At 36.9% G+C, this 15,871-nt stretch overlaps 1 protein-coding gene across 12 annotated transcripts in view; it reads left to right on the forward strand.

Annotated features, from left to right (window-relative positions):
* Window positions 1-15,871, forward strand: part of LOC115343224 — a 182,580-nt gene that overhangs the window by 54,907 nt on the left and 111,802 nt on the right. For 8 of the 12 annotated variants that reach the window (XR_005932626.1, XR_005932634.1, XR_005932625.1 and 5 more), the window contains one exon: window positions 625-661. The exons of 1 other annotated variant lie outside the window; for it this stretch is intronic. The gene's annotated coding sequence lies outside the window, so the exon portion shown is untranslated. Of the gene's footprint in view, window positions 1-624; window positions 696-15,871 lie in introns of those variants that run through there. 3 more of the 12 variants (XR_005932624.1, XR_005932627.1, XR_005932628.1) reach the window with 1 other exon arrangement.

Raw genomic sequence — 15,871 nt, forward strand, 5'->3', positions numbered from 1 at the left:
ATTATTACAAACCTTGTAGTGGATTGGTGGCCTGTTTGTGTTAGTCTTGCGCCGTCATGGCAGCTTTTCATGGGAGTTGTATATATTGGTACTCATCTAATTTTACATAGATGAATAGTCCCATAGGAGCTATTAATGCTGTTCATATGCATAAAGGAGAGTACATTTATACATGCTTATGGGACTTGGCCTATTGTTTTTATTACCTGAGAGCTTTTGATAGAAAGTATCCTACAGATACACCAGCTATTATTAAAATCCTATATTATCATAAATCACTGTTTAAATTACCATTGAGGTGTCTTTGCTGTTTTAACTGTATATTGTCTTGGGAGATTATTGTATATGCTAATAAATGACAGTCCTAATTGGTAGCACAAATCGTTATGTTGTCTACTCAATGATTACAGTAGTCTTCTGTTTGTGATTTAGCAGATATAACAGCATTTGGCATTGGAATTGTACAACTTTTTTCATACATTGTTTTAATACTTACGATTGTAAATTTTCTTCCTGTCACTTCTCCCTGTTTGTGTACTGAAACTGTTTTGTTTGGAGGAGGTTTTGCTTTACTCTTTCCCCATTTGAAATGTTTAATTCCCAACTTTCCCTTATCTTTTTCAGGCCACTATGTGCTTAAGGTCCATGAAGTGACCATGCCCCCATTCTTGGGCCAGACTCTCCCACCTGCCTTCAAACTCTTGAATTTTTCCAGAGAAAATCAAAACCAAGAACAAAGAGTCTTTCAAAGTCACCAGCAAGTAAAAAGGATCAAACCCCACAGCCAGGGCTCTTATCCAAGGCACACTGAAGTCAATGGAATTTTTCCCATTGAATGCAGTGGAAGTTGGATTCAGTCTTTGCATCCCAGTCACCTTTGTAACGTTTTTCATGCAGGAATGGGGCTTCAGTTTTGAAAATTGTAGTCTTCTAATAACCAAGAAAATAATTGACTTGGAGATCCATGTCGTGGTCATCTTCTTCCTATTAACATTTTAAAAGAAAAAAAAGAGATATTCTCTGTAGAGATTTGAGATACAGATTAAAAATTTTTATCAGTTCTGTTTTTCAGTATATGTTTGGGGGTCTGTTTGTTTTGAAGAATTTTGATCAAATAATATAGTAAATTAATTTTTGTGACAATTGTAATTGCATCTCTAATAACATGTTGAGATTGTTTCACGCAAGTCTGGTTCATGAATTACCTCTGTCGCATGAGGACAGCCAAGTAACATTCCTCAAACTGATAGAGAATCTACCAGCTTGAAACAACCAGTTTTCAAAATAATTATTTATCAACTTTAAATCTTACTGGGTTTTGTACAAATTTATCTAATGATTGCAAGCAGCAGAGAACATTTTCATTAGGAAAACTATGCTGATGCACTTAGCTGCTCATGTACATTAATGTCCATGTATTATTCACTGTATGAAGAAATTTTCACTTGAATAAGGTAGGAGTCCTCTAAAAGCCTCCCAATTAAGTCCAGTGCCTTTGTGTGTGGATCAGAGGTTGACATCCATAAAGGGGAGCGCTAGAGTTAATTCACATCACTGAATCAAAATCCATAGCTAGGCCTTATCTTAGATGTCCGTTGTTGAAGCGAATAGAAAAATTCAAAGTAAAAACAGATAAAGCACCTTAAATCTAACTCAAAGTTCTCCCTCAAGAGCCTCTTAGAGTAGAAATCAGCTTTAGAAATGCAGATATGGCATAGCAAGGCATGCCCATGGCATTCCGTAACTTGTAGTATCTTGACTTTTTTACCTTCAGAATACACCTGATTCATCATCATCACTTTTGCTCCTTCTTTGGAGATGTAAGAAAATGTGAAAGAAATAATAAATTTCAATGCACTCATTTTGTTTGAATAGTATTAGCAGTTACAAATAACAGCTGTATTTGGCACTTTGCCTCAGTCTTCATTCAAGAATCTCAGACCTTCTATTCCTTGAGGTTATGGCCAAAATTTCACACCAAGATCCACTAGTTTGCTGTGAAGTCCCAGGTTTGATGCAGCTGCATTATACATGACTCAGTTAATCACAGTGGCTTTTTTGGGCCTTACTCTAATGAACTGAATGAAGGATAAATGCGATCAGTTGAATTACCTAGCATTTTACCACCTGCTTGGTGCGTACTTGGGCGATTACTGTGAATCAGCTGTGATGATAACCAGTAAGTTCTTGATAACCCGATGATAACTTATATCTCTGAAGTTGTTGAGCCTTTAATTTCCCTGGAAGGATGGTTTTGTAGTTCTACAGGTGGAGAAACAGAAACTTGGTTAAATGCAAAGGATCACAGACCTTGGCAGTAGAACCCAGAAATCTTGACTTTTGTAGTCCTCTGCAATGCAACTGAATGATAGTTCTGTTATTTTACATCTCACTTGCATGAGATCTTCATTTATTCTGAGCATTATCGCATGCCTTTTTTTAACTATAAGAAAAAGCCCCTCACTATGAAAGAAGTGATTTATCTGCAAGTACTGTAAATGTATGAGCTCCTTAGTATCATAGGTGTCTTGCTGCTTTGTCCCCAAGTAAATATACACCTGCCAACTTTATTATTAGTCAGAACTAAGATGTATTGTGTCCTTTATCAAATACATGATCAACTGCTATGTATTGACCAAAAGATACATCAAATCCTGTAATCAAAAAGGCTTCATCCTTCTTCGGTCTTTCCAGATTTTATCTCTTCATTTGCCCTCTGAAATACACTTTTTAATGAGCAGAAAGCCTGGAGTACGAAGTCTTTGTACCAGTGGACCTTGTTAACTGGCCATTTGTGAATTCTTTTTAGACTCCAGAATAATGAGCTACATTTCCTACTGATGTAATGACAGCTTTCACTATGAAGAACCAGTCTTGTGCTTTCAGTTCACTTAATCAAGTTTTAACAGTAGGCCTTTTCTAGGTTAGCTAATTTTGAACAACTACATACTCTAACATCATGTCTCTTGGGACAATAAGAACTACACAAACTATGTTTCTTAGAAAAGCAAGATTCTCTTTGTCTCAGCCTATCTGTTTAGCAGTCTAATTTTCAGATATGTTATTTAACTCAGCTAGATCACTGTCCCTTTCCTTGCTACCATGCAGACACCAGCTCAGTAAAACAAATAAAACAGAAATTCCTGATAATTCTTTCCCCAGTGACATTTGTTGCATCATGTGTTAGGATTAGGGAGACTGTATGTAAGGGCCAAGATCTCAAAATGTAACAGTAAATGAGATGTTTTGATATTTTGTAGTATTTCCATGTGGGTTTCCTCCTTGTGGAAACTGCATGCTGCTATGTGTTAAGTTTGAACACTTAGTTTGAGGGTGTAGGGGGAGTAACAATAAGTTCTGCAAGATGAGAATATTTAGTGGCTTGGCCTTTCATGTACTAATTTACTATATGGTACTCTGTAAAATGCCTTTCTTTGAAAATTGCTAACATGCAGACAGTTTTAGTGATAAGGTTTTGATTTTGTTTTCATTTAAAGCTTAGGCACTTTGCTTAGAGTAATGTCCCAACAGAGTCCCTGGTGTGAAGCAATTGCTAGCTGTTAGTCCTATATCACGACAAATTTTTAAATTTAGATTTCTGAATCTCCTGCTGACTAGCATCTTTCTTGAGACTGACAGTACTTACAAGTAGCCAGTCCCTCCTTAGCGTGGTAGATGTGCAGAATGGATCATTATCACACAGTATACTTTAAGGCTCAGTATGAAACACGAGAAAGACCTCAATGTTGCTAGTGAAGATACATAGGAGACACAGCTACATCACGTTTTAAAATGTCCTTTAGAGCATTGTAGTGCAGTCAGTCAATGTGTCTCAGCATCAATATACAATATTTTATGTACAACTAAGTATTGTTTTTATTCTTCCTCCTTTGTTTAGTTTGTCATAATTGAATGCAAAGTTGGGGCTGAGGGAGGTTATACAACAAATAATCTGTGATCTTTAAAAAATTAATGACCTTCCTATTTTATAGTGAATTTATAGGATTACAGAATGTGCAATCAAAGCCAAAGCCTCCTTTTGTGTACACACCCCAGTGATGGCAAAATAACAGACCACAACTAGTGAGAGAATCGTTTATTCTAATCTTGTAGAACACTCATGGGCTGTGGTGCTCCAGAAATTGTAGGTTGTATTAGCTGCATTTTTATACCTTTAAAGAAAGTTTATTACATTGTCTACTGTATTTGTTATCAATTCTCCAGAAAACAATTGCTGTGTGAACGGTACTGCAGGCTTATAGTTTATTAAAATGTACTGGGCCAAATCCTGATGTCAATGAAATCTGTTAAATTCCTCCCAGATATATTTTTTAAATATATAATGTAAAACAGCTGCTTTCTAAATAATCTGTTTCTCATGTCGGTAATTATATTTGTATAGATGTAGGTGAAATCTTAAATATGCAGTCCTCAAGGAGCTAGCATATTTTTAGAGACAACTTAAATGACCTTTCATCTCATTGTTTTTGCTTTTTGTTCATGTTGTCTACTTAGTTCCCCACTTGGAATTCTTTATTTCTATATGTGGTTATGCTACTTAAAATGGGATCTTCATTATTAATTTGAGTCTCTAAATGCTACAGTATTACAAACAGTGACTGGTTTACTGTTTCTAACTTTTACTGGTTTTTACCAACATAAATTGTACTCTTAATGTGAAGAATGCTCTTCAGTGTACTTGAATATAACTCTTTTCCCATTCTATCCCACAAACATTCCTGACAGATGACTTTTCAAAGATTTTGAAGAGAATTGGTAATTTCAGTGTGCACACTTTGAACAGATACTTATTGTGATAAATTTTTTTAAAATTACCTGTATGTTCTAAACTGATCAAATATTGAAGTAGGCATAAGGAGTTATGGTTTCAGAATGCACATGCTTCCTCAGTTGTGTAAAACTGATAGAATTTTACTGAAGTCAATGGCATTGTATGAAATCTTTTCTATTTGGAGCGAGGATTTGTCTCTTTACTCACATGTAATAAGTTACTAGTATATGATATTTAGTGGAACTACAGTAGTTTCCATCTGCTGAGGATCTGACCTACCTATTTTAAATTCGTGTAACATCCATGTCCTTTAACTCAGAAGTGCTTTTTCAACTTCAGATGAAAAAACTGAAGCAGGGAAAGATTAATAATTTTTTGGATGGATAAAAACATAAAAATGGTAAAACTGAAACAGATACCTATAAGGGTGCTTTTTTTTAAACCATTTTCCACTTCTATTCCTAGAACTTTTAATTTCTTTTTCTTCTATCTTTATCTTTTTTGATAGTTTTTCTTCAGTAGAGTTGAAATTGGCTCCATTTTGTGTTATTAGCACAAAGATTGTTCTGTTAAGCAAACAGAAAGGCAAGGAATTATGGCACAGTACTGGAAGTTACCCAAGTTAATCCATACCAGATAGTGGATGTTTTTTCAATTCCAGCAAAGCTAGTACCAGTTAGTTAATAGAAATACTCTGTGGGAGATGCCATAATCTATGTTTAATCTTAAAGTAAATCAGTAACTAGCTGTATGTGTGTACTTTATGGCATTGCAGTTTGGTTGGTCTGTCCACTATTTTAAAATACTGTTTAGAGAAATCAGTCACATGTAGGATAGCATTGCTTTGTACTCTATAATTTTTAGTGGTAATTGTATAGATTTGCAACAGAAGAAGAACGAGGGATTCTAGCAGGAAATTGTGTTGAAGACGACCTTGAATTTGAAGTCTTTCTGCATTTTTATAAGTATTTTCCCCATCATCATGTGGCTCAGGAGTGGAGAAGAAAAATGAAGGTAATAAGAAAGAAAGAGTTCTCTTTGTTTTCTTGTGTACATATGTTGTAATGAAGGTGAACCCAGAAAGTTGTTTAATGTTTTCCTGGCCTCTTCCAGATGTTGATCTTTACTCTTTCAAACCAAACTTTTCTGGAGGAATGTTCTTATTTTATTACAGATATATACAATTTACCCCCTAGCTATCAAGGCAACCAATTCTAATATGTTTAGAATTCCAGTTGCTTGGATCCCATCTGATTCTTCAGTCTTTGAAAAGGCCAGCAGGTAACATTGTTCAGGTTTTTTACAAGATTTTGATTTAAGGTTTTCTTAGTGGTCTAATGAAATACAGTTATTTTTCTTCCATAATAGAAATGTATTCTGTAGCCAGTTTCTCCCTAATTGTAGATCCCAGCAGGGACATATGGAACAGATGACACAGTTTGGCTTGCATGAGAAATTGTGGCTAGGAGTATGAAAATACCTAAATAAGAGACCTCATTTGATCAGCAATCACCTAGTTTCAAAAGTAGTCTGTTAGGCTATAAATGGATTTACAATGGCTCGGTGTGGGGGCTGATTGGGAGATGATTCCGTCTGTAGCTCTGCAGTCAATGACTGGAAATCTCAAAGGAGTTAGTTTGGAAATTAGAAGGAGTTTAAGAGTGTGCAGATACCTGTCTTTCCTGGCCTTATGGGTAAGACCCAGCGGCAACCCTAGATAGCACTTCCAGCCATCAGGTCAGAGGAGATACAATCAACTAATACATCTGTCATGGAAAAAGGGAAAATGAATAACTTATTCTGAAAATCTTGATCAAGATAGGAGTCAGACAGCAGATAATTCAGGAAATTAAGCCAATGAAAATCGAAACCCATACAGAAATGGTTTACAAGACAATAGGCCATTTTTTTTTCCTGTGGCAAAATTTTTCATTTGGTGATTTCCACAGTATTTCAATAAAACTTTTTGCCTCTTTCCTCCCCTTGGCAACCATAGGCTACTGAGAATGTGACGCCATTGAGCAGTTTATCTGCTACTTGGACACTTTTTTAAGGATAAAGTCTTAATTTAAATGTTTCTGGAGAGACATTCCCTTAATATTGTATCAGAGGTCTTTTGCATGTTGTTAACATACGGTCTCAGAAGCAATCCTCTTTTTTGACCAAGAAAAACTTAGGACCAGAAGAACCCCAGCTCCTTTCATTACAATGCCAGAGCCAGAGGGAAGAGCATACAAGCCAAGAAATGACAGCATCTTTTCTATGAAGCTATTTTTTCTCTGAATGTCCACGTATCTTCCCTGTAGTCTTTGGACCTGACAGTCATTTCAGAAGAAAATATTGTTTTATCAATGAGCTTCATTATGGTAGTAAAATCTGTAAAGGAGAGCTTAACTCTTCCTCAGTTTTCTTTAGTCCTGCAGAATTTATTGAATACTGAGAGTCCTATAGTAGTATCTAGAAGACAGATTTCCATATATGACAAGATGGTTGTTGATTTGAGAATCTTACATTTCAGCAGGATGATGTATTAAACAATGATATAGTCCACAATTTTTGAAGTAACTTCACAGCATCTCTGTACCCAGTCACAATGTGCGTATAATCCAGAAAGATAATAGGAAGCATAGACATTATAATTGCCTCTTTATCCCTCTAAGGTACACAGGATTGGAAGACATTTTTGAAGAGTTGGAGTGAAACCTTTAGTTAAGAAGTGCAGGTGCATTGCACCTGCAGAATAAGGTTTTGTACAAAGCCATTGAATTAGAACATAGATAATATAATTATTGCTTAAGGCTCAGGAACCAGTATATTAACTCTGGTAATTTTTCACTTTATAGACATAAATAAGTTAGGATGTTCTGTTTTGGTGGAACCTGAATGCTGGAGTCCTCCATGGGCACTATTGAATGAATGAATCTGGGCACTCATATATGTGGGAGATGTGGTATCTTAATCCATTCTGGTGCTTGTAGAAGCTGTCAGGCTCAAACTGGTTTTTTTTAATGTAATCCCAATGATTTCAGTGGAATAACAGAAAATATAAATCAGGAGGAGTGAATAGATCGTACTGATTGAATGGTACTAGCTGAAAGCAGCGTAGCTGTTTTTTGTTGTTTTATCAGGCACCCATTCATGAAGCATAGAATCTTTCAATTGAAACTGAGATTGTTCATCCTTAAATTTCTTATGGGCTGTAAAAGACAGTGTTAGCGTGCTACTGTTCTCCTACAAGAGCCTAAACCATGTTACTCAGTTTAAATGTATAGCGATGTTTTAGCATACCATTTCAATTATAGCCAGCCACCACAGAGGTAAGAAGCAAGAGGGAAGCAAAGGTACGAGTGGAGCAGGACAAAGGGGAGTTACCAGTGGACAGACACGGTTCTCTGTCGCAGTTTTATTATCAAAGAGGAGTTTGCAAAATATTTGGATGCCGAATCTGCCAAGACACTTACTGGCAGGATTGTCTTGTTTTATTCTTCCACCTTTGGTTGCAGTCAACAGAAGGACTGTAAAAAATGGGGCAAAGTCTGGAATGATGTTTCTGATTGTGTTGATTTTCCTGCAAGGACATACTCTACCCCAGAACAGTTTCTGTCTCACCCACATCACAAGGCAAATCCCTGATGAGGAAACTGTCACTGTCTTTTGGCTGTTTGATGGAATAGAATTTTTTATCCATAGAGTCTTGTGAATGTTTTCTGAATTTCAAGTACTGACCTAAATTAAATAATAACTTATTCAGAAGTCTTGAAGAAGGTAAGGAAATACAGTGAATTTGTTGACTTTTGATCTGTTTTATTCTCGGTGGGGAAAAAATACCAAAGTTCTGTCTTGTTCGCCAAATTCTGACATCCAGAACTACATAATACTATGAACCTGAATGTCAAATATTTAGAGACATCTCAGATTAGAAGAGCAGAATTCTAAAAAAACTTAAGGTTAAAACAACCTAATAGAAGAAATTAGAAAAATAGCTGAAGATGAATGTCCAACACTGCAGCTGATTATATTGGCATAGTTCAGCTGACTTGAGTAGAGATGAGGCTATAGTACAAAAGTTTCAAAACACAAATTTCTCTTATTTATTAGGCTTCCTAGTACAGATAGCCTTGTTAATTCAAATTTTAAAATTATATATAAGATTGGAATGCATGGCTTGCCCAGTGGAAACCACCATCCTTTCTTTTCTAGTCATTTTCTGTTTCTCTGAAGAAAATAAAAATAAGAGACAAATGTGTAACAGAGAAAAGCAATAAATAATGTTCCATAATGATCAATGATGAGGAATATGTGCTTGGAAACTGGGAAACAAATTGTTCCGGAAGCATGATTTGACACTCGTTAGTGCTTTTCTATAAGGCAAGGCTTTTTGTCTCAGTGGTAGCACACGGGTGCTGTGGTTGCCATGGTAAGGTACATGTTTTGTTATGAATGCTATAAATAGTCACATCATTGGCCAAAAGCATAAGTGAAGATCCTGCTCTGGTCGTGTTTATTGTGAGTTTTGATCATGGTCACAAAGGCTAATGTGATGATTTACATGGTAAATTAAATGGGCATAAAGACAACCATCTTTGTGTGTTTCTGTGATAGAAGGATCTGCCACATATGTAGTCATTCTCTCATAAATCATAAGTACTTCTGAACTTCTATCTTTAACTGACTTTGACTGAGATTTGGTATTGTCTTTCCAACATTCTGTCGCCCTGACCTAAGGCGAATAGACTGCTGGGTAGATGTACATAGACCAGAACTGAAATTTAGAATATATAACCTTTGTACCTAGATCTGCCACAGATGTGCTGCTGTTGAGTAATTCTCTATAGCTGAGAAGCAAAAGCAGTAGAAAGGGGTAAACTGTCTCCTGTATTGAGATGGAAAAGCTTAAGTCTTCAATGTTTCTGAGCATTTTGAGATCTTTGGGTGAAGAATGCAAAACATTACTGTGGCATTTCTTGACATTGTGCATTTGGACTGTCCTTGTGATTGTGTACAAGTCAGGTTTTATAGTAGTATGAATATAAGGGTTAAAACAGGATTTTTTCAAAGTTGTATGCAAGTTGAACTCCCCTTTAAAAGGAACTGTTGTCAGAGTAATTCCAGATCCACTCATGTTAACAAATAGCACATAACACTGCAGTTTGATTGCTCTGAGGAATGGCAGAATTGCAGAATGAGCCTTTCACAACACTGCTGCACTCTGATTATAAAGAATTGTTTCGGTTTTCCTGTGTAATTCAGTCAATTTTTTAAAAATTTGGCATCATCTCAACCTAGTGGGAGGAATTTTTCAGGACTGAAAAAGTATGATGATAAAAAAATCTATAAAATTTTAAAAACCCGCTCCCATCTCAACCTCCTGTTCCCCAATTAGAGCTTTTACTATCTAAATTTTCCTATGTCATTTGGAAACATGGCAGACCTGAATTTTCTGTCTGTTATGTCAGTGCGACAAGATCTGTAGGAAAGTCTATAAATGTTTGTTATGGAAACATTTGCCTAATCATCCCTGTAAAATTTTTGAAAAGCTAAGAAAATAGCCTGCCACTTAGTGTATGACATGGTGATACAGAGCACCATACCAGGAGAGCTATCCTGTTCTCAGTAGTTGAATTTCTGTTACAAAACACATGCTTTCTAGAAAACACACAGGGAAAGATTATGTCCTCTTTGAGTCCTAGTGAACACGGTGTAAAATTAACCCTTTATGATGATTTGTGGGGTACTTTGGAAAACCTGGAGAAAAAAATTTCCTAAATACACATCTTTTCTCAATTATACCACCTTTAATTCCAAAGTAACTCCATTCAGTGTCTGTCGGGCTGTCATTTAGTATCAAGAGAGCACAGTCCAGAGTTGTGAGAAATCTTTTTCCATTGCTGTAAAGGAAAGTTGCATATAAAACAATTCCCTGTGATTCAGCATAATACTTACTAAAAAATAAAAGCCTTCCTCACAAGCTGTCAGTTGCTGGGTGCTCAAAGTAGAGCTTAAGTGATAAGCTAAGGCTGAAGAGATCTTTGCATTCTAATAGGAGCAGTAACTGCATAGTGTCTTGACTGCCTTACTATTACAAAATAGAATATATGTACAAAGTTATGGAAAATGGAGCTGTGTGTGATTCCTGGGGACCTTGCTGAAGGAAAAGGGTGAGATAATTAATAGCTAAATCAGAAAAACCTTGCTGAGGCCAGGGCGGCACAGATTTAAAAAGGTTCTGAAGCATTCATCAGCACTCACTTTCTAGCCTAGTGAAATTTTCTAGTGATATTTCTCATTCTGATATGCGATGCTGAAAATTTGCCTGTAGTCAGAGGAGTTTTTACACTCTTTACAATGGTGGAGAGTTTACTAACTGAGAAAATAAGATGGGTGGACAGATTAATTCCTTATGGAAATAGGCACGTAGATCTGATTGTTAGCAGCTTTGTAATCGTATGCTGTGGCAGTAGTGTATGTAAGATAATGATTGCCATGCAGTAGTCTTTCTCGTTCTTCTCTTTGGTGCTGTGTGTATCAGTGAGGTAAGTGACGACTTCTTATTTGTCAAAGTATTTGGTGTTGTTTCCCACAGTATGTTCAGATTATTGCTTTACTAATTTCCTTGGCTTCTTTTCAATTTATGTCAAAACAAACCAACATCAAGTGAAACTTTTGATGTTTATAGCAATACAGAAAATGAATCAACATTTTTCAACTATATGGACTTAGCCTGAAAAAGCTGAAAGCACAGGAAACAATTGCAATATGAATGCACACATCTGCTCACAGAAAGTGTTGTAATTGTTTATGGATTTGTAATTGCAGGAGCGCTCAGCAGTGTTACATGATGCATGCTCTTGGGTAATGCTGGCGTGACAGCTCTGGACACTGTTTCATGAGATTTCAAGAGCAGAAGCAGAATAAACTTGTCGTTCCCACCTTGGAAAGTTCACTTCGCTTTTCCTGTTGAGATTGCTAGCCAGACTGCTTACCAGTGCCAGTGTGGTATAAACACCTCTTAATTAGCAGCTGGGTTGAGTTTTCCAAATCATTGTAAACAATCCACTGAATATCCAGCAGAAGCCAATCAATTTCATTTGTTACTGAATGTCTTTGGTTAACTAGCAGCAATACCCATTATACAATTCTTTTAGTCCTTTGGCTAGTAGGATCCACACCGGCCTTCTGTCTCCTTTAATTCTGTGGCTATCAATAGCAGTCCCCTTTCTAACACAGGTGGAAGGAATGCATAGGAATTAGTGTTTTAGGAGCTTCGTAATCTTGAGCCATCATCCTTCTGCCACAGTTATTACTCTGGCCCATGTCCCCCTTTTTCTGTCATACAGAAAGAGAGAGTGTATTATGTAGAACAGGCTATAGCTGAAGGCTTTCTGGTTTAGAATGAGATTTATGTACCTCTCAAGATTAAGCAAGGGAATGAAGAGGATTGGGAAATGTTACAACCGTGATACTAGTATTTTGAGAAGTACAATGAAAGCTTTATCCGTAACACTTCAAATATTGCCATTGTTAATATATTCTGAGGGAGAGCTGAATGCAGATAGAAAAAGTTTCTGGGGTGTACATCAGTAGAAATGCTATGTCTGTCTTTTTCATTCTTTGTAGACAGGACGAGCAGTTGCTAAAGCAGTTGCTTTTGAAAAATGAGTTAGCAGTCAGCGTATCTGGAATGTATTTTTCAAAAGTTTGGAGCGTTTCCATTAGTATGCAAGTACCAAGAAATATATCATAAAAGCCAGTTGGCCTCACAAACTTTGAATCTAATACCAGTTAATTGTATCAAGTTGCAGTTGTTTTAATGTTTTCTATGTAAGGGGTCAGAGTTCCAGCAAACATGTTTCTGGAGTTGTTGGCAGCTAAAAGAGAAAGGCTGCTTTATTGCTCTTTATTGCTCTTTCATAACTGTTCTGATTTCCATAGCCAAGAAAGCACCATTAGAGTTTTTATTATTTTTAATTTTCAAAATGCTTTAGAAAATACATTACACAAGGACACCTGCAGGAGCAGAAGAGTTCTGAAGTTTTGGAAACGAATTCTGCTTTGGAAAGAGACATTTTCTTTTATATGCTAAAGAAAACACAGAATTTCAAAACCTTTATTTGTGGCTTTGTAGCAGTGCTAAACTTTGCTGGTCACATCTTCACTGTGCTTTTAAACCAAGACCAGTCTTAGCTTTCATTGCATCTTCACTCCCATTTGTGGTTTTTAAGAGGTATTATTAACCCAAATTTGATACACGCCCTCAATTCCTAATACACATGTGATGTTTTCCCCTTAAATTTTTTATCTATTCTATGGGTAGAGTCAATATCTTTTAAGAGAGACTGCAGATGTAACTGTCAGCTCCCCTGGTCCCATATCAAGATGGAATTATGTAATCACAGAAATCAGAGATGGGGAAAAAAAAATCTATTAGGTCATCTTGTCCATCTTTTCTGCCAGTTCATAATGACTCCCTGCAGTATGTTCTCCAATGAGTTGTTTAGCTTAGTTCTGGGCAGTTCTTTTGAAAGGACTGTAAAGCCTTTCCTATGATTCTCACTAAGTATCTTTCACTTCTCTGTTTTTAGTCTTGTATGACAGGGCCAGATTGTATCCGTATTACTCCTGTAATGCAAATACAAGAGCAATTGGCATTTTTGTTGAATAAATTATTTGGGTTTTAGGACCAAGCCTACATCTTCTGGTTTTGGTAACTGCCTGAGGAAGTAAACGGCGGCTAAGAATTTCTGCAGTAAATTTCCCCTGTTCTTGTATCTTCTACAAATAGTTCATGATTTCTGCATATTTACTGGCAATTTGCTGAATTGTTTCTAGGAATAGTTCTTGGTGTATGGTTCTTTCACAAGCAGTTTCAAGTGACCCAGAACTGAAATGACAACTGGTTTGGTTAAGTACTGAGCATGTGACATTTTATATGCCCTGACAGGTTAAAATTAACCCAGTTCAAGTGGCAAACATGGCAGCAGGGAAAGAGTGTCTGGCAACTAATGCAGGAGGCAAGTCTGATTTTTTTAACCCTGGCCACACTATTGAATCGTAAGTAATTTCATCTCTCTGTGCCTCAGCTTGCAATATATAAGTACTGTCAGAGGATGAAATGACGGTGAAGTTACCTTTCTCAGTAAGCCTTTGTGAAGATTTAGGAGACTTTGAAATTCCTGGATGGATGGTGCTGAAGAAGAACAGCGATCATCACCATTGTCTGTAAGGATTATTTAATAACTTAAACTCAATTGGATTTAGAAATTTCATCTCCACGTTCCACTCTGCTGCTTCAGTGCCAGAGGAAAAATTTTATAATAGGTTGCGTGAGTACTGCTGCTCCCCAGACTGACAAGTGGTAGTTGCCTGTTATGCAAATGTTCCCTTGTATTGAACTGCCTCTCCTTGCCTTCACATTAAGCAACATGTTTGCGTTATTGTATTGCGTGACCACGTAGAGGTCAGAGAGCAGAGTGTAGAATTGCACAGTCCCTCCCATCCACTGGAAGGGAAAGCAAGAGTGTGAGGGGAGGTCAGCAAAGGACTGCAATGCAAACAGCTAGACATCGTTGTTAAATCAGATTTTGCAGTACTTGACAGCTCTACATACAGATATATAGGACACTGCACTCAAACAAGAACTGATAAAATTTGTAGATCTTGGTTCCAGTGTAGCAATTGCATATTAGTAGCAAGCAGACTGTGTGAGAAGACTCCAATGTAGCAGATTTCTGTAAGACATGGAGGAGTTGGCTTTTGTGACTTGGAGAAAACAGCCCTATGAATTCCCTTGTTTCAATCTGCAGCCATATGTTAATTTTCACATATTCTGTGAGTAGGGCAGAAATGCCTTCTCATAGGGTATGCTAATTTCCTTCCTAGGGATCTTTGTGCATCATTTCTGTGAATGTATGGCTCATCTGTCAGAATTTTTGAGACAGAAAAAAATATGGCTTATGCTTTTGAGAGGCAGTGGACACAAACTGAAATACTTTTTTCTTATGTTTAAGTAGAATTTCCTGTATTTTTACTGTGAGTGTCATTGAACAGTGGAACAATTTGACCAGAGAGCTTGCTTATGAAGTCTCTATCCTTGGAGATACTGAAAATACGACTGGACAAGGCCCTGAGAAACCTCCCCTCTTAGATCCTGCTTTGAGCAGGGAGGTTGGACTAGAACTCCAGAGGTCTTTTCCAACCACATTGTTCCTATGATTTCGTGATTATCAGAAAAGCCCCAAACTTGGAAAAATAGGGATTTGTCTCTTGGAAAGGGACAGGAGTATCCAGATTTCAGATAACTTAAAGTTTTGGATCCTCTGTATCTGTCTTTCTGAAAAATATGCTGGCTAAGTCCTAGATTAAAACTTGGGGTTTCAAATAGAACGACACCCTCATTACGTTGTTTTTACTCTTCAGTCTTATCATGAAACCTAGTCATTGCCACTCCCGGTCTTGATTTCATAAGTTTCCTTTAAATTTCTAGACAAAAGAAACGGGCACTGCCCACAAGAGGCTGCAGTGAACCTCTGTTAGCCCTGTATTGGCCACTCATTTCTCAGGAAGGCCCTCAGGATTGCTGAGTAATTGTTAATCTACAGGAGCCTGCTCTCCTCTCTGCTGTCCAACCAGTCACGAGAGACCATAATCATCAGCATTGCCGTTCTTTCCGTGAAACCACATGTACGTACTAGGAAAGCGAGGAAGGAAGAAAGTCTCTGGTAAATCCAAACCCATGCTGCTGCTCAGCAGCAACTGCTTTTTCATAAAGCTTGAATGTCCATTATAGGATACTTTAGCATCTTGCAGAATGCAAGGCAATATATAAATATTGATTTCATTAAAAATCCTTTATGTTCTCATTACGTGGTCATTTTGAAGTAGTAGATTATGAGATTTAGAAGGTTTTGAGAGGCATATAATAATAATGTCATACAGTCTTCATGGTCTGTTGGAAAGAATTTCACTGTTTAAAAAAAAAAAAGCAGCACTCCTATATGGCATTGTGGAATGATAAATAAGTATGTGAGAGCTTGCCCCAGGAGCTTAGCTTCTGGTTGGGCTTAATGTCAGTGCAATAGT

Source organism: Aquila chrysaetos, chromosome 6 (genome assembly GCF_900496995.4).
Source record: "Aquila chrysaetos chrysaetos chromosome 6, bAquChr1.4, whole genome shotgun sequence".
Classification (NCBI taxonomy): Eukaryota; Metazoa; Chordata; class Aves; order Accipitriformes; family Accipitridae; genus Aquila; species Aquila chrysaetos.